The 26478-nt window shown below is 42.8% G+C and overlaps 2 long non-coding RNA genes across 2 annotated transcripts in view; one reads left to right on the forward strand and one right to left on the reverse strand.

Annotated features, from left to right (window-relative positions):
• Positions 1–2963: 2963 nt before the first annotated feature.
• Positions 2964–24829, reverse strand: LOC309373305. The gene is made up of 2 exons (XR_014169963.1): positions 24101–24829; positions 2964–3563 (listed from the first exon to the last, which is right to left on the reverse strand). It is a non-coding gene; the product is annotated as an uncharacterized lncRNA (long non-coding RNA).
• The window catches only part of LOC309373298, a 95131-nt gene continuing 87158 nt past the window's right edge, over positions 18506–26478 (forward strand). The window contains exon 1 of the long non-coding RNA XR_014169956.1: positions 18506–19101. This is a non-coding gene — a long non-coding RNA (uncharacterized lncRNA). The remainder of the gene's footprint in view (positions 19102–26478) is intronic.

The raw sequence follows: 26478 nt of genomic DNA on the forward strand, positions 1-26478 counted from the left end.
AGGCAGCATCAGACAGAAGTGGTCCAGGATATTTTGTCGCCTGAAGCTGAACTTCTAAATGGCACCCCAGAGTGGTAAAAATAAAATAATAAACTAGGCAAGTGGCTCTATGCTGCTTTTTAATGGCATACCCAAATTTGCTGCTTGAGTATGCTTAATAGCAGCTCTGGCCCTGACACAGGTGGCCCAGGGCTTTAAAATCCACTTCTTTCTCCACATAGATCCATCTTTGGTTCTTTTGTCTTTAAACAAAAATAGACAAATGGCAGCTAATTCCTCAGCTGCAGTGTAAGAGTGCAACTTAGACATCAGACACGAATACCAAAGAATCAAACACTGGTTGGGCTGTCAGATTTCCTTTCCTCTTCACTTTTAAAAAAAAAACTGTGTGTGTATTGTTTTCATTCGTTACTATATTGTGTATTTTTGTGCTTTTGTATTGTAAATCACCCTGAGATACTCAGATGAAGAACCGTATAGAACTTACTGAATTTAATTAAATTTTTTAAGTTTGTATACTGCCCTTCATCCAAAGATCTCTTTTTTATATATATATAAATATTTTTATTAGATTTTCCATAAAAAATTTTTTTTACAAAATTATACATCCATTTTTAACTTAAACCCTTTTTTCCAGAACTTCCCTCAGCTTGTCTGATAATTTTCCATTTATTTTTTTAATCCTCGTCTCACATTTCCCAATATTATATTGCACTCAGATACTCTTAATCGCATATTTTTTAAGCAATATTTCTAACAGTAATTTCACAGAGCTTCTTGAAAGCCAATGAACGTTATTTGCTCATCACAGAAATTTTTGATATACTCTGAAAATTTCTTCCAGTCCTCTGGAATCTCTGGTCACGTTGGTTCCTAATTCTCCCCGTCAATCTGTCCATTTCTGCGTATTCCATCAGTTTCATCCTCCATTCTTCTTTCGTGGGCATCTCTTCCTGTTTCCATTTCTGTGCCAGCAAAATTCTGGCTGCTGTTACTGCATACAAAACTAATTTCACATCTTTTTTACTAGTTTCATTATCCAGTATTCCCAATAAGAGAGCTTCTGGTTTTTTAACAAAAGTATATTTCAACATTTTCTTTAACTCATTATAGATACCTCCCAGAAGCTTTTTACCTTCTTACATTCCCACCACATATGGTAAAATGTTCCTTCTGTCTCCTTACACTTCCAACATTTATTACACACTTTATACATTTTACCCAGTTTTACTGGTGTTATATACCATCTATATATCATCTTCATAACATTTTCCTTAATCGTTGTACAAGCTGTAAACTTTAACCCATCCTTCCATAATTTAGTCCATTTCTCAAATTCAATATTATATCCGAAATCTCTAGCCCAACTAATCATTACAGATTTAATTTCTTCGTCCACAGTATTCCATTCCAACAATATTTTATACATTTTAGATAAAATTTTCACTTCATTGTTTAAGATTTCTTGTTGAAATCTAGATTCTTTTTCAGAATATCTCCTCTCTAAAAACTCTTTTTTAAACATTTCATTTACCTGAAAATAATGCAGCCAATCCTTAACATATTCCTTCATCCAAAGATCTCAGGGTAGTTCACAGCATAAAAATTCAAGATCAAAACACAACATAATAAAAACAAGAAGTTAATATTTTTTTATTTAAAAAAAATTAAATGAACATTCATACAATAATCCACTTATTCATTCCTTATTAAGTAAACGAAATGAGAGTGAATCCTGTCCTGGATTCCTTGGAGGAATGGCAGGATTTTGTAAAGAGACAGAGAGATAGAGAAATAAAATAAATATTCCCTTACATTCATCATGTGCTGAAGAGCCAAGGAGTGCTTGGTCATTGCACCCAGTGCAAAGTCAGCTTACAGTGATAAAATATATTTCCTACTTAACAGCACTTAAAGTTCAAAATGGAACATCTTAGCCAATGCTTTGATATAGCAACTTTCTTTGGGATATAACACAAATGACATTTCCAACACCAAAAGAAGCCTTTGGCTAAATATGTGAATAAAACAGCTTGAATTCTAGAAGACTGTGGCTGCTATCAATCAAGGCTGGGTTAAACATTTCTGTGTTTTGACTGTAATGCATCTGTGGGGTGGCTTGCCAAGAGATGGATGTCACCTGTAAGTTGAGAATAGTTAGATTCCTGTTTGTTACATTTTCCTTACTGATTGAAACAAGAATTGCTTTAAGCCTCATGTGTGACAATGCCCCACAAATAAGAACTAAATTTTGTCAGATTGCGCCATCTATCTTTATTCCGTTTCAGATAGTTGTTGCTGGAAAAATCCCATGAAGCCCGAAATAGATGCTCTCTTTCATTGGGCAAGCAACAAAATTAAAGTGAAATCAGGAATTTCACGCAGTCGTTTACTGAGGCAAAAAATGTGTGTGTGTGTGTAAAAGGCACAATTCACCCATTGAAGCCCCAATGATCTTAGTGGAAGAAATGTATGCATACGCTTAACTCTTCAAAATGCTTGATTTTGGCTGGATTGTACCCATAATGCTACATATAGTTAGGTTGCTTAGGTTAATCAGACCAACAAAAGCTCTGAGAAAAGAAGGAATCTCTCAAATGTCAATGATCAGGGACATTTCTAAAGTAATCCCATTTAAAGTGATAACTTGAATACAGTTGTGATATCATGACTCTTCGTCGTTCATTCAAATGAACTTGGTTTGGGAGTTCCAAACATAATTAAATGGTTCCATCCATTAATTCCCCAAGAAGGTTAAGTCGGTGGACGATGCCTCTCATTTTCTATTGTCATAGGAAAGGTTGGGTGTGCATTTTTTTTAGTTCTGTGCAAATGTCACAATTTATAGCATAGCAACAAGTCCAATTCTGCATAGAGTATGGCACATCTTAGCACATAGTTCAATATGCCTGGTTCTGCGTAGGATCGGGATGAAAGGAGGGGAGCGATGAGAAAGGACCGTATTTTTTTAAAATCCCACAAAAACATTTTATTTATATATATTTTTGTAAGCAAGCTTTTCATAGGCATGGGCATCCTGGTGCACATATTCCACAGTTATGTTCACAATGGGGAGAGGTGATTAGCTTATTATAATTTTGCACACATGGATCTACTTCCATTGAAATTAATGAAACAGCTTGCCCGCTTAACAGCTCAGTGAACTAATGCACACATGTGTGTTAATGTTATGTCCTAGCAGTCTCTCAAGCTTGAGACAATCAGAAAACAAAACAATGGTTCTGAAATATTTAACAGCATAACTTTTAAGAGGAATAACATTTTTCTAAAAACAACCAATTTCCTTTCTCTAAATTTATCAGAGTTTCATAGGGCTCTCTCTTTGAGAGCTATTAGAAAAGAGTTATCAATATAGCCAAGTAAGTGCTTTGTTTCCTTGGTTTTTAACAGTTTGTTCCTAATAGCTGAAGTGGTGCAGTATTAAATGCCCTAGAAACAGTGATTCCCATCTCTATGCGTTCAGGGATTAGATGTTTCCTTATTTGCAGCAGAGAAGACAAAAAAAAAACTTTGGCCTTTTCTGTTGTGACAACAGTATTCCTCTGCAACACAACGATTTTAGTTTTTGTAAGCCACTTTTCTATTTGGGTCAAAAGGCAAGTTAAAAATATATTTAATAATATTTAACCATTGGGTCACACCCATAACCTTGAATATATCAGAAAGCAATAGCCCACATTTCCTCATCACCATGCTAATGAATAGTGCAAAGTTCATGCTTCCCATTATTTCTTGTTATTAAAGCAATATCAGCAAATGCACGGGCATAAAGAATGCTGAATGTGCAGGTGCATCACTCAAAGTGCAAAGGCATTGCTCAAAGTAAATAGGTCATTCTCTGATGTCTGTGACATTTTGACTCAGACATGAAGCTGTCTAGTCACCTTAGGCAAGTCGCCATTACAGTATTAAACTTCAGGTTCTCAACTGAAAAATGGAGCCATGGATGCCCAAAGGCATGTTCTGAGAAACCTGACTACAGGCTCTGTCTGCTTTAATGCACTTACTAGAAGAGCCTTTCACCAGTTCTTGGAATTATTGCATGGAGACTATCCCTGGCCCTGTATCTTTAGTGTTGCCTCTTAATAGGAAGTTGAGGAAGCATCTGCTTTTGTTTCCGAATCCTATTGTCCTTCCTCTTTCATGCCAGGGACATTGCACATCCTTTTGTAAACCAAGAATTCTTTAATTAAAGAAGAAGAAGAGGAGGAGGAGGAGGAGGAAACCAGACTCCAAGTGTGCCATACTACTGTAGGGGAAGCAGAAGATAAAAACAATAAATTAAAGGGGAATGGGAAAAGGAAAGCCTAGATGCCTCATCTACCCAACTCAGCAGCAAATTTACCATATTTTTCGCCCTATAGGACACACTTTTTCCCCTCCAAAAATGAAGGGGAAATCTGTATGCGTCCTATGGGGCGAATACAGACTTTCGCTGAAGCTTGGAGAGCGAGAGGGGACGGTGCACACTGACCCCTCTCGCTCTCCAGGCTTCAGGAAGCTATCAACAGGGCTCCCCACGCTGCGGATAGCAGCCTGCCGCCCGGCACACAAGGCGCCCTGAAGCAGAGTGCCCCTCACGCCGGGCAGACATCGGCCAGCCCCACAAGCTCGGGGGACAGCGGGGAGGCGCAGCGCCACCATCCCGCTGTTCCCCGACCTGGTTTTTTGGGGGAAATAAAGGGAATTTCCCCCCCTTTATTTCCCCCCCAAAAAACTAGGTGCGTCCTATGGGACAGAGCGTCCTATGGGACGAAAAATACGGTAAATTCAGGAGGAAATTCTGCATTACAATCTAGGAACTCTAGCTTCAACTGCAAGAGAGAGTTAACAGACCTGTTCATGCCGTACCTGCTCATTTTGCTATCACTTCTATTCAGGGGTGTACCTAGGGGTTGACCAGGTTGGCTCCCACCAAGGGCACAGGTCCAGGAGGGCACAAAAATTGTGCCTCTTCACTCTGGCTTGGAGTGGCAAGGAACCCACCCATTTTCCTTGCCAAGGGCACAAGAGAGCCTAGGGATGCCTCTACCTTTGTTTACAGGTTTTTACAGAGCTTCCAAAAAAAAAGAAATTCACTACAAGGAACACATATTAGTGTGCATACCAAGGGTGACTATAACCCTGTACAATATTATTTCTTTATGTGTACGTGAACATGGGAAGAAATAGTGGGATTGTGCAAAGTAGCCCCACCTGACACCAGCATCTGCAACATGAATATCTGAAGGGAGGGGACCTTGGTGTGTATGGTGGGACATGTGAAAACTTCTCTGGGATCTAGAACCCGGATTCTTCAGGGTTACCGTTCCCAAGGAAACTTTTGTGCATATAACCATACACATGAAGGACCCCCTCTCTATAGATGTTAATGCTGAATATGTGGGTTTTGCTGAAGGGACAGTCACGCTTCTTGGCCCTTTGTCAATGCACATAGCAAAAAATAACACCCGAATAGAGCTTACACCTATTAATTGGATCAACATCAACTCTGGTTGTAATTCGTGGGCAGTCATTTAATTTTATCCTGATTCTAATTTTTAAGCTGTACTTTAATCAATTGTTTGATTGTGTTTTAATGTATTTGATATTAACGGCCCTGAGCCTGGTCTTGGCTGGGGAGGGCAGGGCAGGGTATAAATAAAAAATTATTTACTTTACTTACTTACTTTTAGATACTATCAATTGTATCCAGTCTGGAAATTAGCTGATAACAATAATTTGCAGATAGTGCTTGGAAATTATCTGCCTTGTAAATAGTTGTAAAGCTTGACATAAGCAAATACTTTGTATTTGATACTTTCCTGAATCTGTTTTATTTTAATGGACTAACAGTAAGCTTTTCTGTTCATGCGCATTTAATTCTGAGATTAATGATTAATTTCATATGCTCTGTGACATGGATAAAAAGGCCCTTTTTGTAATCAGACAGAAAGAAATATTGTTACCACATGCAATTCTACTGTGATAGCAGCTTCTAAAGTATTTTGAGATGGGTGGTATTTCTTCTCTCTTTCATCATTTATAAATTTAGATTGGTTGCTTTTTGATATATGATTAAAGACTTTTGTAGTTTAAAAAAAAAATCTTTTGAGAGCATGAGGTTGAAATCTAGAAATAAAACAAGCATCCTTCACAAAATAAAGCCATCCCATACACATCATAATTGTGGAGAAAAAACTAAGAAGATAATTAGAGCCAGAAACTTAGATTGCTATAACTGTCACTAGTTTTTGCTTTGGATGTGTTTGGTTAGTTGTTGGAAAGGTAGCTTTTTCAAAGATGTAAATGGTACCCAGAGGGCATCAAATTTCCCTTAAGACAAGGCAAAGCAAAAGATCCTATTTTGAAACTGATGTTTGAAACAAAATTCCCTTTGCACACCCCTTTGTAACAAATGGGAGCAACACAAGAACACTTGTTTTTTGGCCCAGCTCACTTTTCATTTCAATTGGGTATACAGTGGTACCTCTAGATACGATCGGGATCCGTTCTGGAGCCCCGTTCGCATCTAGAAGCAAATGTGACTAGCGATGGCATGTCTGTGCATGCGTCTGCGCATGCGCGTGATGTCATTTTGAGCGTCTGCGCATGCACAAGCGGCAAAACCTGGAAGTAACACACTCCGTTATTTCTGGGTTGCCGTAGAGCACAACTCGAACGCGCTCAACTCAAAGCATATTCAACCTGAGGTATGACTGTATGCGGAAGAAATTCCTGGGGGATTATGTCGTAAACTCTAGGGTACGGCAAACACTTGCCATATGTTAAACTTTATTATCTTAGTTACAGGTAGGTAGCCGTGTTGGTCTGCCGTAGTCAAAACAAAATAAAAAAAATTCCTTCCAGTAGCACCTTAGAGACCAACTAAGATAGTTATTGGTATGAGCTTTTGTGTGCATGCACACAACTTAGTTGGTCTCTAAGGTGCTACTGGAAGGAATTTTTTTGTTTTTATTAAGTACAACTCTGAATTCTGCAGGGACATTTGCCATAACTGCTCCCCTGCTAGATCCCTAAGCCCAATGCCCATTCCCCAAATTCTAAACCTGACAGGTAACAGAGTAGCTAATCGTATTGGTACTATTCTCCCTAGGGGTGATACCCAATGTCAGACCCTATGAATAGGACTTAGCTGAAGTTTTCCCAGCTGTAGACAGAAGTTTCAAATCTGTTCTCTTTCCATCAGCTGAACAACGCAAAAGGAATGAGAAGAGGGGAGCAGTATCCATTTAAAGCAGAGACAAGGGCAAAACAATGTGGAAAGTGGAACAGCTGAGAAGGGTGATACCAGAATACCCAAACTGAGCTTGTAGTAGGAATCCCCAAGACAAGTGACTTCAACACTTTCCATTTTCTATATTTAGAATATCATAGAATGGCAATGCAAACTCATCCCCACAGATTTCTTTAAAATGTATTCGTCAAATTTGGCCTTTGTTTCCAAAACAGAGATTCAGAAGTTGCTATATCAGAATTGTCCCACAAGCATCTCTTTCCTGAATACAGGTCACTCTATTTCTGTGTTTAATTATATATATAACAGATAACTGCCCTTCTGTTGCCAGACCTACACTGGAAAACTGTGCCTGTCTTCATCATGTTGCCTTCATTCAGGTAACAGAGTCAAAATACTTTATTGTGGAAAATAGGACATTTTCCATATTATTTTATGCATAGTGTAATGGTTCTAGGGGTTGCTCGTGCATAAATCGACACCACACCTGGCTAGGTTACCTGGGTGAACCCTTTCTGTCTGGACAGCCTCTCACCCGTGGCTGTCTCAATCGCTGGCAGAATCCGTCAGTGGGCGTTTCTTGAACTTCTTCCAGCAAAGAAGCTCTTTGACGCCTAGTCGCCGCCTACTCTCCCTGCGCGGAAGCCTTCTGCGCAGGGAGGGTGTGGGCAGCGGAGGACCCGTGCTCTCCCCGCTGGTCTCCGGCGAGGAGTCATGGAGCCACCTCGCCGATTCCCCCATCTGCCCCCCTTCTCCACTGGTGCTATGCTGAATTCCTTCCCCAGCAGATGGGCTGCTTCTCTCCCTCCCGGGACGCTCTCCTGAACCCCTTTAGAGCCCTCCCTCTCCCTCTGGCTCCGATGGCAGTTCCCTGACACATAGTTATAGACTAGAGCGGTCTCCCATAATCAGTTCACAGTTAGTCTTTTTTGGTAATAAACCACTCATCAGCTTAAGTGCTGCAAGCACCAGGCAGGCCTGTTTACTTTTATAATATATAATGGCCCATTCTCCATTCATAGAAAGTGATTCTCTCAGCATGCACAACATCCATCGAAGGACAAATTTCCAAGTTTGAGTGTTTCTTTCTGCAACATCCATTGCAACGCTTAACAAAATGTTTCCCCTTTCCATTTAACTACTGAATATATCAACTTTCTATTATATAAACCTTGCAAAAACCATCCTGTTGTTTCAAAATACAGTGCAAATAGCTCTCCACCCCACAAGCACCATCCAGTAGCCACAGCGAGCTCCCATCCCTTTGGAACAAAAATACAGTTTTCCAGTTTGTGGGCATCATTTGCACACAGGCCTCTCAACCTGCAACAACTTTCTGTTTATAAATTAAACCCTTGGCATGAGGCTCAATCAATCTGTTTTATTTCTTCTCTCGGGTGACATGCTGTTTAGATCTCTTTGGGGGCCTCTCTTTGGTGGATGGGAAAGGAAAGGTCATATATTCAAGTGTTAGATTGCTGGATTGATGGGACACTGCTGTGAGAACAAATGAGAGGCTTTGGGCATAGGGCTGGGGCCTGCCTATTAATAAACAAAACAAAGGGGAAAGGGAGTTTCCTGCAACCGTTCATACCTCACTTTGGGCAGAATCCAACAAAGTCACTACAAGGGTAGGACGACTTTTGTGCCACAGCACTTCCCCTCCCTACCTCTCCCTCCGCATCGACTCTGGATGGTTAGGGCAGGAAGTGTGGTGCAAGGAGGGGTTGTTGTGGATTTTCAATTAATCACTGTTTAATTAACTAACTGCAGCATTGCAGTTAGATTAATCATTTCCAAGTGTTCCCAGATGTTCCTAACCACATCCAGCTTCTTTGGCTCATTATAATGTTTTAACGTTTTGCCGTAGAGTATCCTGGATATGGTCATAACATGTAAAATCTCTGTCTGGTGGGGGTTTTTCACCCCACTCCCTTGGACCTGTGTATAATTTAATAAGCCTAACAAATGGCCAATAAGAGTTACCTGGATGTTAAATGTATCACCCACCATCTCCAGCACCGTTTTCCAGAATTCCCCTGCATTTTAGAGCATACCCACCCAGTGGCAGAGAAAGAGGCGTGCGGGGCAAGCGCACTGCCCCTGGCAGCGCGATCCCGGTGGGGTGCCATTGCAGCTGCCCCCCCCCCGCTTGCGCTGGGTGCCACGCCCCTGTGGGTGGCATGCCACGCCCCCAGGGCACGCACCATGCCCCTGGGACGTGCGCCAGCCCTGCCCCACCTGCTCTCGGCCCCCTGTGCCAGAGCATGAAGCTTCCATGTGGTTTTCTCAACATAGCTAGCCCTTTCCAACACCTGCCTTACTGATTTGTTTCCATGGGGTCCAGTGCCAGTGAGCTGCCATCTTTATGCAGCTTTCTTTATATGAAGTTGGTGTAGTTTAGAAAAATGGATGAAATTGCCCTAAGTGCTTGGGCCGTGTCTTCAGCAGCCGTCTCCCATGTCTGGGTTCTGTTTAGAGAAGGACACTAGCTGAACTGGGCTGGACTAGAGGACACTTGGGGTCTTTTTCAGCTCTATTACAGTTCTGTGATTCTATGATACTTAGCCACATGCATAACATGTACTGGAGTGAAATCCCCCTCAGCATGTGGGCTGATAGTAATATCATTGCTTTAATTTATACTTCATGGCGCATCAATGAACCAGTCACAAAACCAGATGAATGACCAGTTTGTAATTCTTCCTGAAGTCAATGAGTTATCCAGTCTTAAGATGAGCTCCAGTTTTTTTATATTCCCTTTGAATTTTGAGGCATAAGCATCTTGTTATGGCTGTTTCCTGGAATCTATTCTATGAAGCTGCTTTTAATTTTTCTCTCTCGGCTTCTCGCCTCTTCCTTCTGCCTTCTTAATGTATGTTTCTAAGGCGAGACAAGTGGCTACTTTATTTCCAATTAAAAGTCCGCATAAATCCTTCAATTTAACAGCACTGTATATTGGGCAGATTTTCAGGGCAGGTTACAGCTCATAGAATTGGCAAAGAGTGATGTAGAAAGGTACTATACAAATTTAAAAATTATTTCCAGAGCTGCAGGGATGTCAGTATGTTGCAGCAAAAATGGGGTGGGGGGGAGAGTCTTATGAAGCCTTAACAGACAGACACTGACAACTTTGTACTTTCAACCCATGGGGTTCTCCACATGACTGACAACCCAAATCATGCAAATTCCCCCTTTTGCCCAATGCACAAAGTTCTGGGGGTGGAGCATTTTTGGAATGCAAGGAGAATAGCTTCTTCTGAATTGGAGTAGCGGTGCAACTGGTAACATGCCGGCATGCAGAACAGTGGGAGTTTCAGTGAGTGACTTCAGGTGTTAAAAAAAGCATATAGTATTTTATTAGAGTGGGAAACCAAAGATGAAGAGGTTAAATCAGTTATGATTAAATGGGCTCAGGATGTGGGACACAACATTCAGTTTGAAAGTTGGGGGAAATTGTGGAAAGTTGATATAAAATTCACAGATTGCATACTATTAAGAGAGAATTTCCTGAAAATGATGTATAGCTGGTATATCACACCAGTGAAAATGGCAAAGATGTTTAGGAAAGAAAACAACAGATGTTGGAGATGTAAGGAAAAGAAACGAACATTTAATCATATGTGGTAGAAATGCAAATGCATTTAAAAATATTGGGAAATGATGTACAATGAATTGAAAAAAAATGTTTAAAATGAATTTTGTTTAACACCCTGAAGCCTTTTTGTTAGGTATCTCAAATCAAGAACTACCAAAAGAAAAATGGACATTATTTATGTATGCTACAACAGCGGCAAGAATCTTTGATTGCACAATATTGGAAGATGGAAGAAATACCATCAAAGGAACAATGGCAAGAAAAATTGATAATCTATGCAGAATTGGATAAGCTAACAGATAAACTATGAGAGAAAGACAAAAAGGACTTCAAAAGAGTCTGGGAACCATTTACAGTTTATTTGCAGAAACAACAAAAGGGACTGGATTCACTGCCAGGATTTGAATAAACATTCTCAATTTCATTTGAGTAACAGATATTTCAGAGAAATGATAAGGGATTTTATTTTTGTGTAGGAAAAGCAGGATACAATAAATAAAACTAAATAACTCAGCAGAGGGGGAGTTGAGGGAAGTCCAGAGGAGGGGAGGGAGAATAATTGTAAATAACATGATGAATGAGATTTGTATCATTATTTGTTATAAAATTCAATAAATATTAATGTACACAAAAAAGTGAGTGACTTGAGGTGCAGATAGCACTTTAAGCACCACCAGCTTGGTCGTAACTCTAGCTCCATGACAGAGACCAGAATGGGGTGGGGGAGCAGGGAAGGGAAGGGAATGTAAAAAATAATAATAATAATGTTGCACTTAGCCAACCACTTGGCAGAGCTTCCCAAACCAGAAAAATGAAGCTTTGTACCCATTGAGAACAACAAGCTGTGTCAAACGAGGTCTCAGCTACGAGGTCTCGAAAAAAACAGAATGGGTGAAGTTCCAAGATGGCGAACGGCACTTAGTCAGCGTGAGTGTGAGCTCCCTGATTTATCTTTTAAGACTGTTTTAATGAGTTTTAATGAGTATAGAAACCTATTAACTTTTAACTTTAGTTTTTAGTTTTTAGTTTTAGTTTTAAATTAGTAAGTAGGAGGACGCCTCTTTCTATCGGGGAGACAACCATTGACCTTGAAACTGCGGCGGCTGCATGAAGAGAGAAATGACTAAGCAATTATACAGCCCTGCTTGTGGGAGAGGAACTGGGAAACGTACCAGAGATTCTAGAGATTTAGACGACACAGAGGAACTGAGATGCCTGCCTCTTGCTAAACAAACGAAAATTAGTGAATCTGAAGGTACAAAGGATATTTTTAATGTTCCAGTTTCGAACTCTTTCACACTGCTAGCAGAGATGAATGGCGAGGAGACCATTGTGAGAGAGCCTTTTGATAACCTGCCTACTAAACCTTCAAGCAAGGATAATGCTGGTATCCACCCGAATGACTGCGCTAGAGCCCGTGAAAGCTGCATTGATGAGATACTATTTGAACACTCGTCTACTTTAGAGCTAGTTGCAAAAACGGTGGACTATATCTTCAAATACATAAAAGACATCCGAGGATCCTTGGAGAAGATTATCTCGCTTGTATCCCGAACAGGTAAAGACAGTTCCCCTGATGTATCACCTGAGATGAAATCTATACAATTGTCCAGAGCACCCGTTTTACCTCACACCTCCTGTACAATTTCTCAAGTTGTTGGCAATCAGAAAAGTGAGCAAAGTGAGCAAAATATGAAGGAACAACACTATGCACCTCCTTACAAACTGCTGCTCCAAGCTACTAAAATTTGCTTAACGGTTTGCCCCTTTAGAGGCAAGGTTATAAACTGGCATTATAAGAGTGATATAAGGAGACACCTAGCGGAGCTCCTGGGGGTAATCCCTAGCTCTATTGACCTGAAGCATTCTGTCCATATTAGCAGCAGACCTCAGAGGCAGAGAGTGCTGCTCTCCTTTAAAACTAAAAAGCTCCCTGTACTTATTATGTCCTCAAGAAGTCTTCTAATTAACTATGGAATCTTTGCTACAAGAGTCTTTTCCAATACCAAGATCTGCCCCCTCTTACCAAACTGCCTGCTCAAAAAGGAAGCAGACAAGTCTGAGGGTTCGCCAATTGCCACGACTCCAACTCCCCTGGCCGCAGATCTAATTAGCTGGACTGACCCCCTCCTGCCTCCACTGACAAAGGCTACACATCTGGAGAATTCTACGGAGCGTGAGTTACTTCTATCCTTCTCCCAACTGCCAAAACTGGAGCGAACGGAGATAATGGACAGATTGGATGAATTGCTACTCTGTCTCCGTAATTCAGAAGATCATGTTCAGGCAAATAAGATGAATTCCTCACCAATTGAAGAGCAGTCTACACAAGCCCAAGTGGAACCCGTTTTAACGAGCTTTGATCGGCAACCTGGCTGTACACGGCCTCGGGATGTCAAGCCTGGGCAGGATATAGTGAAAGATTCGACAACCCTCTGGTCAAATTCGGAAGCTGTGGCAAGACTGAATGCTCTTTTGGAGGCAAACCGAAAAGGATGTCTTCCACCTGCCTTACACTGCATGTTCCCTACAGCAACCGCTGACCCAAAAGGCCCACCCCTCTCAATTTTAGAGCATACCTTAAATGCAGAGTCTATGGACCTGTCGCTAAGTGATACCCCCGTGCACCAGAACCCATCCCCGCAGCCACCAAAAATTAAGCCTCAATCCATGGCTGCTGCTGCTGCGGTAAGTGGTGTTTGGAAATTGCCGGGTAAGCAAGCTACAATTACTTCCTTCTTCCAGCCTACTGCCCCCCCTCGCCGCACGCATTTCCAGGTGGATTCTGCCGCGTCGGCTCCGCAAGGCCCGGCATGACTCGAAGGGGTGACCAGGAGATCACTTACTTTCTTATCCTGGAATGTAGCTGGCATTAAACCTAAGCTGATGGACCCATCCTTTGTCGCCTACATAAAAGGCAGTCGTATTCTTTTACTGCAAGAGACCTGGGCTTGTGAGGGCTTCTCCCTATCAGGGTATAAGGGCTTTTACCTGAATGCACACCAGAATTCACTATCACCTGGTAGACCACAAGGTGGACTGGCTACCTTTGTTTCTTTGGCCTTAAATCTGCAGGTGGAACAAATCGACATCCAGTCGTCATCCATGCTGGGTGTAAAGCTACAAACAGCGGAGGAAGTGTTCGTGGTGATTAATGTTTATTTGCACCCAACCTACAAGAAAAACCTGGTGGACCAAAGATGGAGGGGAATTCAACTGACTCTTGAAACTCTCCTAGAGAAATATCCTGAAGCCTCCTTCCTAGTTGCAGGAGATTTCAATGGCCGATTGTCTCACTCTGATAAATCATTATTTGCTAAATATAACAAATATCCCCCACTACCCATTTTAACCTCAGACCTTTTACCCAGGAATTTTAAAGACAGTGTTGCTACATACGCAGGTTTTAAATGTAGACAAACTTTGATGTCTCTTAATTTTCACCTTTTAAACGGAGCTCTCAGTTCTGACTACCCTGCCGAATTTACTTTCTGGTCAGGCTCCCGAGCCTCTACCATAGATTTTATTTGGACATCAGTAGACCTAATTCCCAAAATTTCTAACTTTAGGGTGGTAACGAGGCTGGAAAGTGACCATTTTCCATTAGAACTCTCTCTGACCCTGGATGGAGAATTGGCTACCTATTCCTGTGTGCCTATTACAAATAACCAGCTTCAGATGAGGCCCACTGCCTTAAAATGGACCGACAATTTGGCTCAACGGATAAATGAACTCCTTCGGTCTGACCAACTGCAAGAGACAAGGGACTCCCTTGTCCAGGCAGTTGAGCCACTGCCAATGTATGACAAATTAGTAGATCTGCTAAAACCTTCGTTGACTAAGGCCTCGGTAATGAATAGTAACCATTTCTCTCATAAAAAGTGGTTTGACGAGGAATGTAGACTCTTCAAGAACAACCTATATAATGAATTCTTGGCATATAGGGCATCAAATGACCCCGCACCTAGCAGTCACCTTATGAACCTCAAGAGAAGGTATAAAGCACTATTAAAGGAAAAGAAGCTTGCGGCAGAAAGAAATGATTGGAACAACCTTCTAAAAGCTGCAGAAAATAGAAATCCCTTCTCCTTTTGGCACCAAATTTCTCAATACCTGGGTAGACCGTGGTCAAGGATAGAACCCCAAATTTCAGCTGACACCTGGGAAAGCTTCTTCTCCGATTTATATGCAGCTCACGCTGCCAGCGGAGAAAGGATAGAATTGGCCCCCTTGCCTGAGTGGGATCCTGTTACCTGCTCTGAAGTGGAAACACTTATAGGCCAATTTGAGGCGGGCAAGGCACCCGGAGACGATCTTATCTCCATAGATGTTATTAAAGCCAATAAGGATTGGTGGTGTCCACCCTTAGCAGCTCTTTTTACTTATATAAACAAAACAGCACAATTTCCTCCAAGCTGGAACTCTGCACTGATTGTGTTAATCCACAAGAAAGGGCCACGCACAGACCCGGCCAATTTTAGACCAATTAGCCTGCTAAATGTTATTGGGAAAATCTATTCAAGATTTTTACTTAACAAATTAACGACCTGGATGGAAAGCAACAACATCATCGCAGAGGAACAGGCGGGTTTCCGCCCTGGAAGATCAACAACAGACCAAATCTTGATCCTAAATCACTTGGCCACCAAGTATGCTGACAATGGCCTAAAAGCCCTCCACGTCGCCTTTATAGACTTTAAGCAGGCCTTTGATCTAATTCCCAGGAACCAGCTATGGGCAAAATTGGCAGCGACATCTATCGACCGCCGCCTTCTCCTGCTGATTATTAATTTGCATACAAATACCTTCCTGAGGATTAGGCTAGATAGCAAGGGGCTAGTCTCCAATCCGGTTGCCACCACTAGGGGGGTAAGACAGGGCTGTTTGCTTGCCCCTGCCCTGTTTAATTTCTATATTAATTCGCTAGTGGTGCATATGGCAAATACTGATTTCCATCCACCAAAATTGGCAGGACGAGCCTTGAATGTCCTGCTGTATGCGGACGATGCTGCCCTATTAGCTACGTCCCCCATCGGATTAAGGAGGATGCTTCGAGCTCTTCATGAATATGCTACCCAACATGAGCTCCAACTAAATTATGCCAAGACCAAAATAATGGTCTTTGCCGCTCGACCGAAACCTAATTTATGGTCAATTAATGGTATTCCTTTAGAGCAGGTCAGCTGCTTCAAATACCTGGGTCAGGTTGTTAGATCAAATAGGTCCTTCTTGGCGCACAGAGAATACATAGCCTCGAACGCATCGAAAGCAGCCTTGGTGATTAGAACCCTGTACTCTAAGAAACAGGCACAAACTGTCAAAGTTGCCCTGCGACTCTTTAAAATGAAAGTCCTCCCTCTTCTACTGGTGGGCATTGCCTTGGGCTCACGTAGGGACTTTGAAAAATTGGAATCTATCCAAACCCAATTCCTCAGGGCCATACTCAGGATCCCCCCCTCCGTGGCAGGTGCGATCATGAGACTGGAAACCGGTTGCCAAGCCTTTAGGTATGTGGCCCTGAAAGCGAAGTTATGGCTTTGGCTTAAGCTTTGCTTCAGACCGGTGGGTTTGGCCCCCTTGATTCTGAGGGATAACTTTAAATCTCCATGGGAAGGGGAGATAGTGGAGGAAGTGCAGAAGTGCGGGTTGTCCTCCCTTTATATAGAGTCCATGACGTATAGCCACGCAAAGGCGATGATTGCCCAAAGATTAAGGGATATTGCGAGACAGGAGGACATAGCCCGTGTAAAACCTGGGCTGTTTCTGGGGGAGCAGATGTACCGAGCTACTCCGGCTCGCTACCTGGCGGATATCCACTACGTGGAATACCGCAGACTATTTACCGCGGCAAGGCTGAATGTTCTCGACTCGGCGGTTCTGAAGGGAAGATATGGAGGAGTCCCATATGACCAGAGGTTATGCCATTGTGTGTTGGGTGAGGTAGAATCCACAGAGCACATTTTAATGAGCTGTCCCTTCTACAATGATTTAAGACAGTATCTTATAACCCCATACTTACCCCAGCTTAGTCCCCGACAAAGAGGAAAGCAGACAGCATATCTGCTAAATAAGCCTTCTAGGAAAACATCTTTGTCAGTGGCTAAATTCCTTTTCCTGGCACTCAAGCGTCGGAAACGTACAATTGAATGCCTTGATGTGGGTTATCTGTGAGAGGTTTAGTGCTGTGGCCCTACCTTATTCATGTACCCCTATGATGTTTTAGTTCATAATTCTGTATTGTGTTTTATTTCTGTGTTTTTATTTCTGACTATCGGTCGAATAAAGAAATTGATTGATTGATTGATTGCTACGAGGTCTCAGAAGCACCATGTGTGTTTGACACGTGGATACAGAGACTTCCCAGGAGTCCACAGGACTCTTGAAGCCTCCTCCTCTATACAAGCATAGCTCAGTCAAAAAAGGGTGGATACTCTCTCTCAAAAGTCATTGGGGAACTCACTTGTGTATGCGTGCCATTTTAATTAATTATTTCCACAAGTCTTGGGTCCTTGAAGGGAAACTTGGATTGGCTAGAGCCATCTGCTCAGAGGTTGCACTTCTTCAGCAAACCACTTCATTCTTCTAATCCTTTGTCTAGGGGGAATATATTAATGCCGACCACTACCACAATCAATTGCACTTCTGAAGTTGCATTTTCTATCCAAACCACAAACTGTAGTTGCCAGGAAAATGTGACAAAAACATCCTTTTCTACACAACTGTTGAAGCCATGCCCTAATTGGCATCTGGTCACCCAAAGGCGAAGAATGCCACAAAATTTTAGAACAATAGGGCTTTTCTGAGAGGGCATTTGGCATGTTTAGTACAAACATACCTTGCTCTTCCGCGGTCAAGCTTATGGGCAAGGGGAAAGGAGGAACAGTTCTGAAAATTCATATTACGGGTCGGAAGCTGTCTGCGGCACTAATGGGCTGTCCCATGCGATGCCACTGAAAAATATTCTCTTCTCTCATCCCAAGAGCAGTTTTGTTTGTTTAAGTTTGCTTTAGAAAATTAAGCTGGGTAGACACATCAAAACATTAATGGAATGCTTTTAAAAACAAATTAAATTGTGAGCGGTTGGGGCAAGTTTAGCAAGAGAGCCAGCATGCAGAACTCACCTTTGCTGAAGTTCAGTCATGGCAACACAGAAGAACTAATGATGCTTCATATGACTTTGTAGGTGGTGTTCAGTCTTCTCTGGATAGGATGGCAATCCCTCCAAAAGTACAAGTTTACAGCTGTATGATATTGCTGCATGCCACCCCAATCCCTGAGTGGTGAGAGATTCCAGGTGTTGTAGGCCCTTACCCAAGGTTCAATTTCCTTGGAATGAGGAACAGTGGAGACTATGGTGTCTTTATGATATATGGCTTATTCACACATACAGTGGTACCTCGGGTTAAGTACTTAATTCATTCCGGAGGTCCGTACTTAACCTGAAACTGTTCTTAACCTGAAGCACCACTTTAGCTAATGGCGCCTCCTGCTGTTGCCACGCTGCTGGAGCACGATTTCTGTTCTCATCCTGAAGCAAAGTTCTTAACCTAAAGCACTATTTCTGGGTTAGCGGAATCAGTAACCTGAAGCGTATGTAACCTGAAGCTTATGTAACCCAAGGTACCACTGTACTGTATATACAACCTGAGCCTAAGATGGAGGGGCTCACAGCATTAACACCCCAAGAGGTCTTGCTTCTGCCACAGTCACAGCCTTGGAATCAAACAGAAATCTAGCATGGTTCTCACTCTCTGCCTTCTGCCTGCTTCTACCCCAGGATTCGCACACCACTCTGGCTTTTGTTTTTCTCACTTCCAGCCAGGTGAGGGAAGGGGCTCCACCCATTTGCTCTCAGCCACAGAGTCACTTCTTAATGGGCTTAGGCCCATTAATTCAACAAGAAGCTGGCCTGGCCATTTCAACAATTAACTCCTCCTTTATATTTTAACCCTTGCTGGACCCAGGATCCCAAGAACTAGAAGGGATTCAGGCATCATACCGACTAACCCCACAAAACTCACAACAATACAGTGATACCTCTGGTTATAGACGCTTCAGGTTACAGACTCCGCTAACCCAGAAATAGTACCTTGGGTTAAGAACTTTGCTTCAGGATGAGAACAGAAATCGTGCTCCGGCGGCACGGCAGCAGCGGGAGGCCCCATTAGCTAAAGTGGTGCTTCAGGTTAAGAACAGTTTCAGGTTAAGAACGGACCTCTGGAACGAATTAAGTTCTTAACCCGAGGTATCACTGAATCCTTTTTGAGATGCAGCAACCACAACTATACTCTGTGTATTTAGTGTGGTTGGCCATAGATTTCTATCCCAGCATGATACTAGCAGTTTTATTTTCTCCTGAGTAATCCTAGTAGTCATGGAAAGAGGAGAGGTCCTCTTGTGAATGAGGAATTTGTGAAGTAGCTGGAAACGCAATGGAATAGATGAGACAGAGCGGTGGAGGGGGCAGCATTCCTTGTCAGGTGCAGAATAATTGAGATAAGCAAGGGATCTAGGAGTTGCCAATTCAGCACTCACGTTCCTGCTACCTAATACAATTATCTCATTGCAATGCTCTTCTCAGGTACAGTATGGTCACCTGAAGCTCTGATGACTTCTCAGCACCAGCTGAAGACATTTTAATTTTCTCAGACCTTTCTAGATCAGTAAGCATTTGTTATGTATTTATGCCAGGGATCGGCAAGGCTTACCAGGCATGGGCCAGGTCACTCCTGCGGAGATCCTCCATGGGCCAGACCATGGGCAGTGTGACACTGGAATAATAATAATAATAATAATAATAATAATAATAATAATAATTTATACTCAGCCACTCTGATCGGCTTCCAAAAAAATATTAAAATACTGTAATACATCAAACATTAAAAGCTTCCATAAACAGGGCTGCCTTCAGATGTCTTCTAAAAATCCGGTAGTTCTTGTTCTCTTTGACATCTGGTGGGAGGGCATTCCACAGGGCGGGCGCCACTACCGAGAAGGCCCTCTGCCTGGTTCCCTGTAACTTGGCTTCTCGCAATGAGGGAACTGCCAGAAGGCCCTCGGTGCTGGATCTCAGTGTCCAGGTAGAACGATGGGAGTGGAGATATACTGGACCAAGGCTGTTTAGGGCTTTAAAGGTCAGCACCAACACTTTGAATTGTGCTCAGAAATGTACTGTGCTCTGAATAGCGCCTGCGCATGTCTGCGGCTCCGGAAATCGCTTCTGCGCATGCCCAGACACTGAAAATTGTGCCTGCGCAGAAGTGATTTCCGGAGCCGCGGAAGAGAGTCCCCACGCTGCACCAGTTTAGCACAGCGCACGTGGAATTGCCGATCGGTCGGCTCGGTTCGGGGGCAGCTTATTGGCCAGTTAAGCGACCCTCATGAGCCGCTTCTGGCCCATGGGCCTTAAGTTGTCGACCTCTAGTTTATGCTAACGTTCTGTTGGTTTTACTAATTTCATTTCGTTGTATTGCTTTTTTGTTTTAATGAATGTAAGCTGCTCAGCAAGCCTTTGGACCGAAGAGTGGATTTTATTTTCTAAGATCATTAAACAAACAAAATAAAACTAACATTTGATTCGCTGGTATGCAGATCTTTCATTTTAGTTTCAAAGCTGGAAGGAAGCCAGGCTTACCAAACAGCTTAGGGATGTGCATTCTCTTTTCATATTCCGCCTGACTTTAGCCTCGGTAGCACTGCACTATTTAGAACCTCTCTATTTAGCCTGGCACAGCATAGCAGGGGAAGGTTATGGGGACCACTGGGTAAGTTAGCTGAACAAAGAAATACCTCGTGCTCTTAATAAAGCTAGACCACCACCCCTGAGATTACATTTTCTGCACAAGAATTAAGGACATCGCTGAGGACAACCTATTGCCAGATGCATACAGGAATCAAGTCATGAACTAGAGCTAATCTCAGGAAGAAAAACCAACATGAGCTCACATTTGTTGGTTCCTCCAGCACATCCTGCAGCCTTTGCAGTTGTGGTGGTCAGAAAGGCAACCAAAGTAAGCATGAAACCCCACAAGATGAACACAATTCCAAGTTTCCAAATGGGAAGCTTTTGAGACCTAGCAGGCTGGCTGTGGGGCCGGATTCCAGAGAACATGTCAGCAAATCCACAAAACCAATCTGGGCTTTAAACCAGCAGCCCCACTATTCATTTAAATTATTCATCACCTTCCCTCCATGGACCTCAAGGTAGCACATGAGGTTCTCTTCCTGCGCATTTGTCAGGGACTGGGCAGAGGAGGAGGGCAATGGAGAGGGGGGCACTGTCAGGAGCTGGGCAGAGGAGTAAGAATGGTGGAGATCACCTCCCCATCCTGACCCTTCCAGGGAGGAGGAAGAGGAAGACAGTATAGATGTACAAAAGTGGCTTGCGGGAGGTCACAGATTAGAGGCAGATGAGGGGGAAAGCTGGGAAATAATGGGAGAGGAAGAGCAGACAGAGCCAGAGCAGCAGCTGGCTGACATGTTGTCACTAGAAAGCATTCCAGACCCACCACCTCCCAGAACCCAGCGATCCTTAAAAGTAGGAGAGCAAAGAGCTCAAAGACCGAGGGCACTTAGCGGCACCCATAGAGAAGGTGGTGATGATGACGAATGAGCAAGTGGGAGAGAAGTGGGGTGGAGATTCACTCGGGACAACGCCATTATCCAAGAGCATGGGTAGGCAAACTAAGGCCCGGGGGCCGGATCCGGTCCAATTGCCTTCTAAATCCAGCCCACGGACAATCCAGGAATCAGCGTGTTTCTACATGAGTAGAATCTGTCCTTTTATTTAGAATGCATCTCTGGGTTATTTGTGGGGCATAGGAATTCATTCATCCCCCCCCCAAAAAAAATATAGTCCGCCCCCCCGCACTTTCTGAGGGACAGTGAACCGGCCCCCTGCTGAAAAAGTTTGCTGACCCCTGTCCAAGAGGCTGGGTTCTATAGCCTCTCTCTGTAAAGTTTGAAATAAAAAAAGAGTTAGTTTGCATTTCTGAGTAAAGAGAGTATTGATCTGATGTGTAGAGATCTTTCCTATTCTAATTAATTCAAGAGGGTTCTAGAAGCTTCTCTGTCTGAAAGAAACTGGTGCAAGCAGGAAGTTTCTAGCTGACGTGTAAGTTTCTATTCTGCCTAGAAACAAGCAGAAGGTTCATGATGTTTGGGTTATTCCTTCAGAGAAGCTGAGTGCAGCTGGTTTAAACTGGTTCTGTTATCTCTTCTGTCAAGATCATGCTGACTATAAAAATAAGGTCAGAAGGAGCCTGGGTTTCTCTTTCTCTTTTTCTCTTCCTTCTGGTGTGATGTTCTATACATAGTATGCTTAGTCTTAAGGTTTTAGTCTTATTACAAGTTATTGTATGTTTAAGTTAAGTCTGCTGCAACTGGATTTCTTATGGACAGTGCCAAACTGGAATGTATTGGATTTGTGACCATTATGCTCATTTGCCTTCAGTAGCAGTAAAGCTCTGCTGCATGGAATATTAATTGCCTCTGGTCTATTTTTTGGGAATCCTGCAACATGCTTAAGTTTTTACTCTGCTAACTATATGTTGGAATCTGCTCTGGATCAATATGAGTAGAATGTATGACAAAAAGGACTGTAAGAAGTTTTTCCTTGTCTTTATACTTTCCTGGGCAACCAGCCGGGAGCCGCTGACAGCATCATGATACCATTTTAGCCTCACGAGAAGCCTGTGTGTTTGGTTACGGTGAGATGCTGCAACAGTCCCAAGGTCATCCAGTGAGCTTCATCTCTGAACAAGTATTTGAGCCCTGGTTTCCCAAGACCTTGTCCAACACCCTTTAACTACTACAGGCTTGGTGGTTCTGATGCAAAAATGTTATCTGAATTGCTGTGGAAACTGGTTAGATGCTGAGACAAACCTGGTCCTCAAGTAAATGACAGGGCTGAGGAACTGAAACAAAACAGAGCCAGCAAGATCCAGCCAACATCCATTCCCCAGCTCATCATCAAATTATTTACTCTAAAAACTACGCATGAGTTCCCTGCATTTGTAAATTGAATGTGCAATAGCTGCATTAATTTAAATATTGTTCTCATCTGCTTTCTGTTATAAGCTAACAGCATTCACAAAAAGACAGCATCAGTAATGAAAACAGCCTTAATAAGTAGCTGTTCCCATTCCAAAAATCTAAACAGTGGAGGGATGCTGTGCTGTTGTCACCGTAGTAACCCTTTGCTTACTTCAGTCAGTCCGGCAACTTTGCTGCTTATTTGAAGCAAGTGGGATTTTTAACGAAACAAAATGAGAGCCGAGAGCCAGGAGGCAACCTATAAGAGGGCCCATTGGACCCACATCAAATTGAGTAAATAATCTTGGTAATTTTGCTCCAGGACATATGTTCAGGTCCTTCCAAATTCAATACAAGTAGTCTGTCAAAGCATGCAAAAGCATAACAATCTCCAAAGCTGCTTAAACTCAGCTGACGTAGCTCCGCCTAGAAAAGTCAAAACCCTTTAGGATACAGAATAGACTGTCTTGCCCCCACAGTCCCTCCATATTTATTCACAGGATAAGCACTGTTAGTAATGTAACCCTAATCTATATCAGGATCTGATGTCCTGGTGGATGCTGCCACCTGAGGCAGTCACCTCATCTCGCCTCATGGGAGGGCTGGCTCTGCCTGCATACACACCATCCATTTAAAGCACTTGACTTCCCCCAAAGAATCCTGAGAACTGCAGTTTACCCCTAACAGAGTTACAGTTCTCAGCACCCTTAACAAGCAACAGTTCCCAGGATTCTTTGGGGGAAATACTGTACTTTAAATGTACACGGTATACACAGTCCATCTCCCCCCCAACAATACAACCTAGCTGCTCTCTCTTCCTCGGTCATTTGTGCATGCTTTCCTTACAATGCCTTGGCCAAACAAACCACCATTCCTGTTCCACCCCCTCAGAAATACTTTCTCCACACCTAAACAGCACGTTCCTCTCACCCAGCCTCTGAAATGGGGCACTGGAAAAAAATTGCTTCTCCTCCATGTTTTTTATTATAATCTAATTTAGGCAGAGCTAGAAAATTTCCAAACAGCTGCAGTAACAACAACAACAGCAACAACAACAACATTAAAAATGCACACAAACATGAGGACGCTGCTAAAAACTTACCTGATAATTATTTAAGAACACAACGGAAGGCGTTTTTTTATTTTACGAACATTCCTGCTGTAGTTGTGTTATAGGGATTTCCCACACACACACAACTTCACATACTTACATTGAACCACATGTACCGTTTTGCAGCCTTAATTTTTTCTTCTTCTTTATAGTCTTCTTTGTTTTCCATCACACTTTTTGTCAGGAGCACACCTTCAGAATTCAGGACAATGTTTGCAGTACCAAACTATGTATTTGGTTCCAGAATTACTACCCTGGTGATTCTGTGGAGGAGGGTGCCCTTCTCAATTCTTTTCTTCCCAGCTTCTATGCCCTCTCACATATAGAGTTACACTTCACAGCACATCCCTCATTCGCCTTTATTCCACAGAGTCCGTATCCATGGGTTATTAATTCCCATTGACCTTCTCCTTTCCAGGTTTCTAGCCAGAGAGGCTACTTGAGCCTTCAATGGCAGAGCTGGATCTGGATTAATTCATCAGTTTCTGTTCCTGTGGGTTACAGGCGTCCTTTCTTTACTCTCTTACCTTTATAGCCCAATAGCGCTCATGTCCCTGTTCCTCATTGTGCATGGGTTATCCAGCAATTCATGTAAAAAACAACAACACAGGCAACAGTCCCCTAGTGCTTGTGAGAGATGCACCCTTTTCAATGATACATCATTAGGGTACTCTGAAGGCCAGCTTTTTCAGTCCTTGTGGCTTTCGTTTTCTTTTAATCTCCAGTGTGCTAGCTGCCTTTGTGTTTATACCCAGATTGCTTTTATTAAAAGCCCCCTGTCATTTGCAAACATGCTGTGCAGCTGGGAAGGAGCAAAAGGAGCCGATCCCTTTCCCACTCGTTAGCCCGAACAGTAACTAGAAAGGATTGGGAGGCACACAGCTAAGCAGAGGAAAATTTTTGACAGGAAAGGCCTCCTGCTGAGGTACAGTTTTGTTATGACAAACTGCAGGCTTCCCCCGCCAATTATCTACTTAGCAGGAGAAACCTCTCCTCAAGTGCTTTGCTGCTGGGCCTGCTGTGTGCAGATAGATCTCTTTAAGCATTAGTCCTAAAGAAAGGATTGACAATGGCATTAAACATAATGCCAATTAACTCTAGTGTTTACTACTCAATCTTTAGTGCTTTTTTTTTTTTTGGAAGCACAAAATATTATCATTAGTGTGTTTTTATATAGTTCTTACTGATATGGAGTGCACATCCTCTTTTTTTTTTTTTTTTTTTGCTGCCTATCATAGCCGTTTTGTGCCATGACGCTTATAAGAATACCAGCATCTCATTTTTAATGAAAAAAAGTTGTTATTGTTGTTATGCCTTTCCTCCAAAAGGAGTCCAGGGCAGCTATCCCCTCCCCCAACCCCACCCCAGAAACACCTCGGCACGTGTACAACCGGTTCATTTTGCTTTGCGTTGCATTGACAAACTTCATTATTTAGGAAGTTTTCCAGTGGCTCTAATTCCTAGGACTTGGATTTTAAAAATTAAAAAAAGGCCCTGCAAAAGAGCAGGCTGATGCACATGCATATTTTTCTGTCTGCAGCAGCTTATGCAAGTCACTTTATAATTAAGTTTCACAACACCAGAAGCAATGCCACGTGAAAGTCATTTGATATCTTTGGGACTGCAGGGCGCATAATGTGTTTCCTAAGCAAGAGAAGCAGAAGAATTTGCAACAGCCAGGATGAGAAACCTCTATAGAAGAACCAGGAAGAAAAGGGGACACAGACTAGGGGCTCATCCACACTGCCACCTGTCCCAGGCCTAGAAAGAACAGGTCTGAGCAGTTTCCCCCTTGCCCTGCTCCTTTCCCATGGAAAACCCACTCTCTGTCTCTAAATTGGAACAAATGGCAAGCCACAGAAAACCCGAATTACTCCAATTGAGCACTAAAGCCCAGTTTCCCTCTGGGGGAAAGCAGCAGAACGAGAGGAAGTGTGGATGAGCCCTAGCTGTGGCTCACATGGGAGAGTGGCAGAAGAAAGGGTAGGTCATGTGAAGTGCAATAAAGAACATGCCAAGTAATTCATTGTTTGCTAAAGAAAGCTGATAATGCCAAGGCTGCAGGTTCGATTCCCATAAGGGACAGCTGCATATTCCTGCATTGCAGGAGGTTGGACTGTTTCCCAAACTTGGGTCTCCAGCTGTTTTCGGACTACAATTCCCATGATCCTTGACCACTGGTCTCGCCAGCTATGGATGATGGGAGTTGTAGTTGAAAAACAGCTGGCAACCCAAGTTTAGGAAACACTGGAGTAGATGATCCTCAGGGTCCTTTCCAACTCTATGATTCTATGAACATAGGGAATTCTTAGAAACCTGTGATATATCTCTTCCCATTCCAGAGTTCAATGCCTGAGCTCCCACCTACATTATTCCCCATAAAAAAGTAAAGTGACCCCTGACTATTAGGTCCAGTCGTGACCGACTCTGGGGTTGCAGCGCTCATCTCACTTTATTGGCCGAGGGAGCCGGTGTACA

This window comes from Podarcis melisellensis, assembly GCF_964234715.1.
Source record: "Podarcis melisellensis genome assembly, chromosome: 6".
NCBI classification, from domain to species: domain Eukaryota; kingdom Metazoa; phylum Chordata; class Lepidosauria; order Squamata; family Lacertidae; genus Podarcis; species Podarcis melisellensis.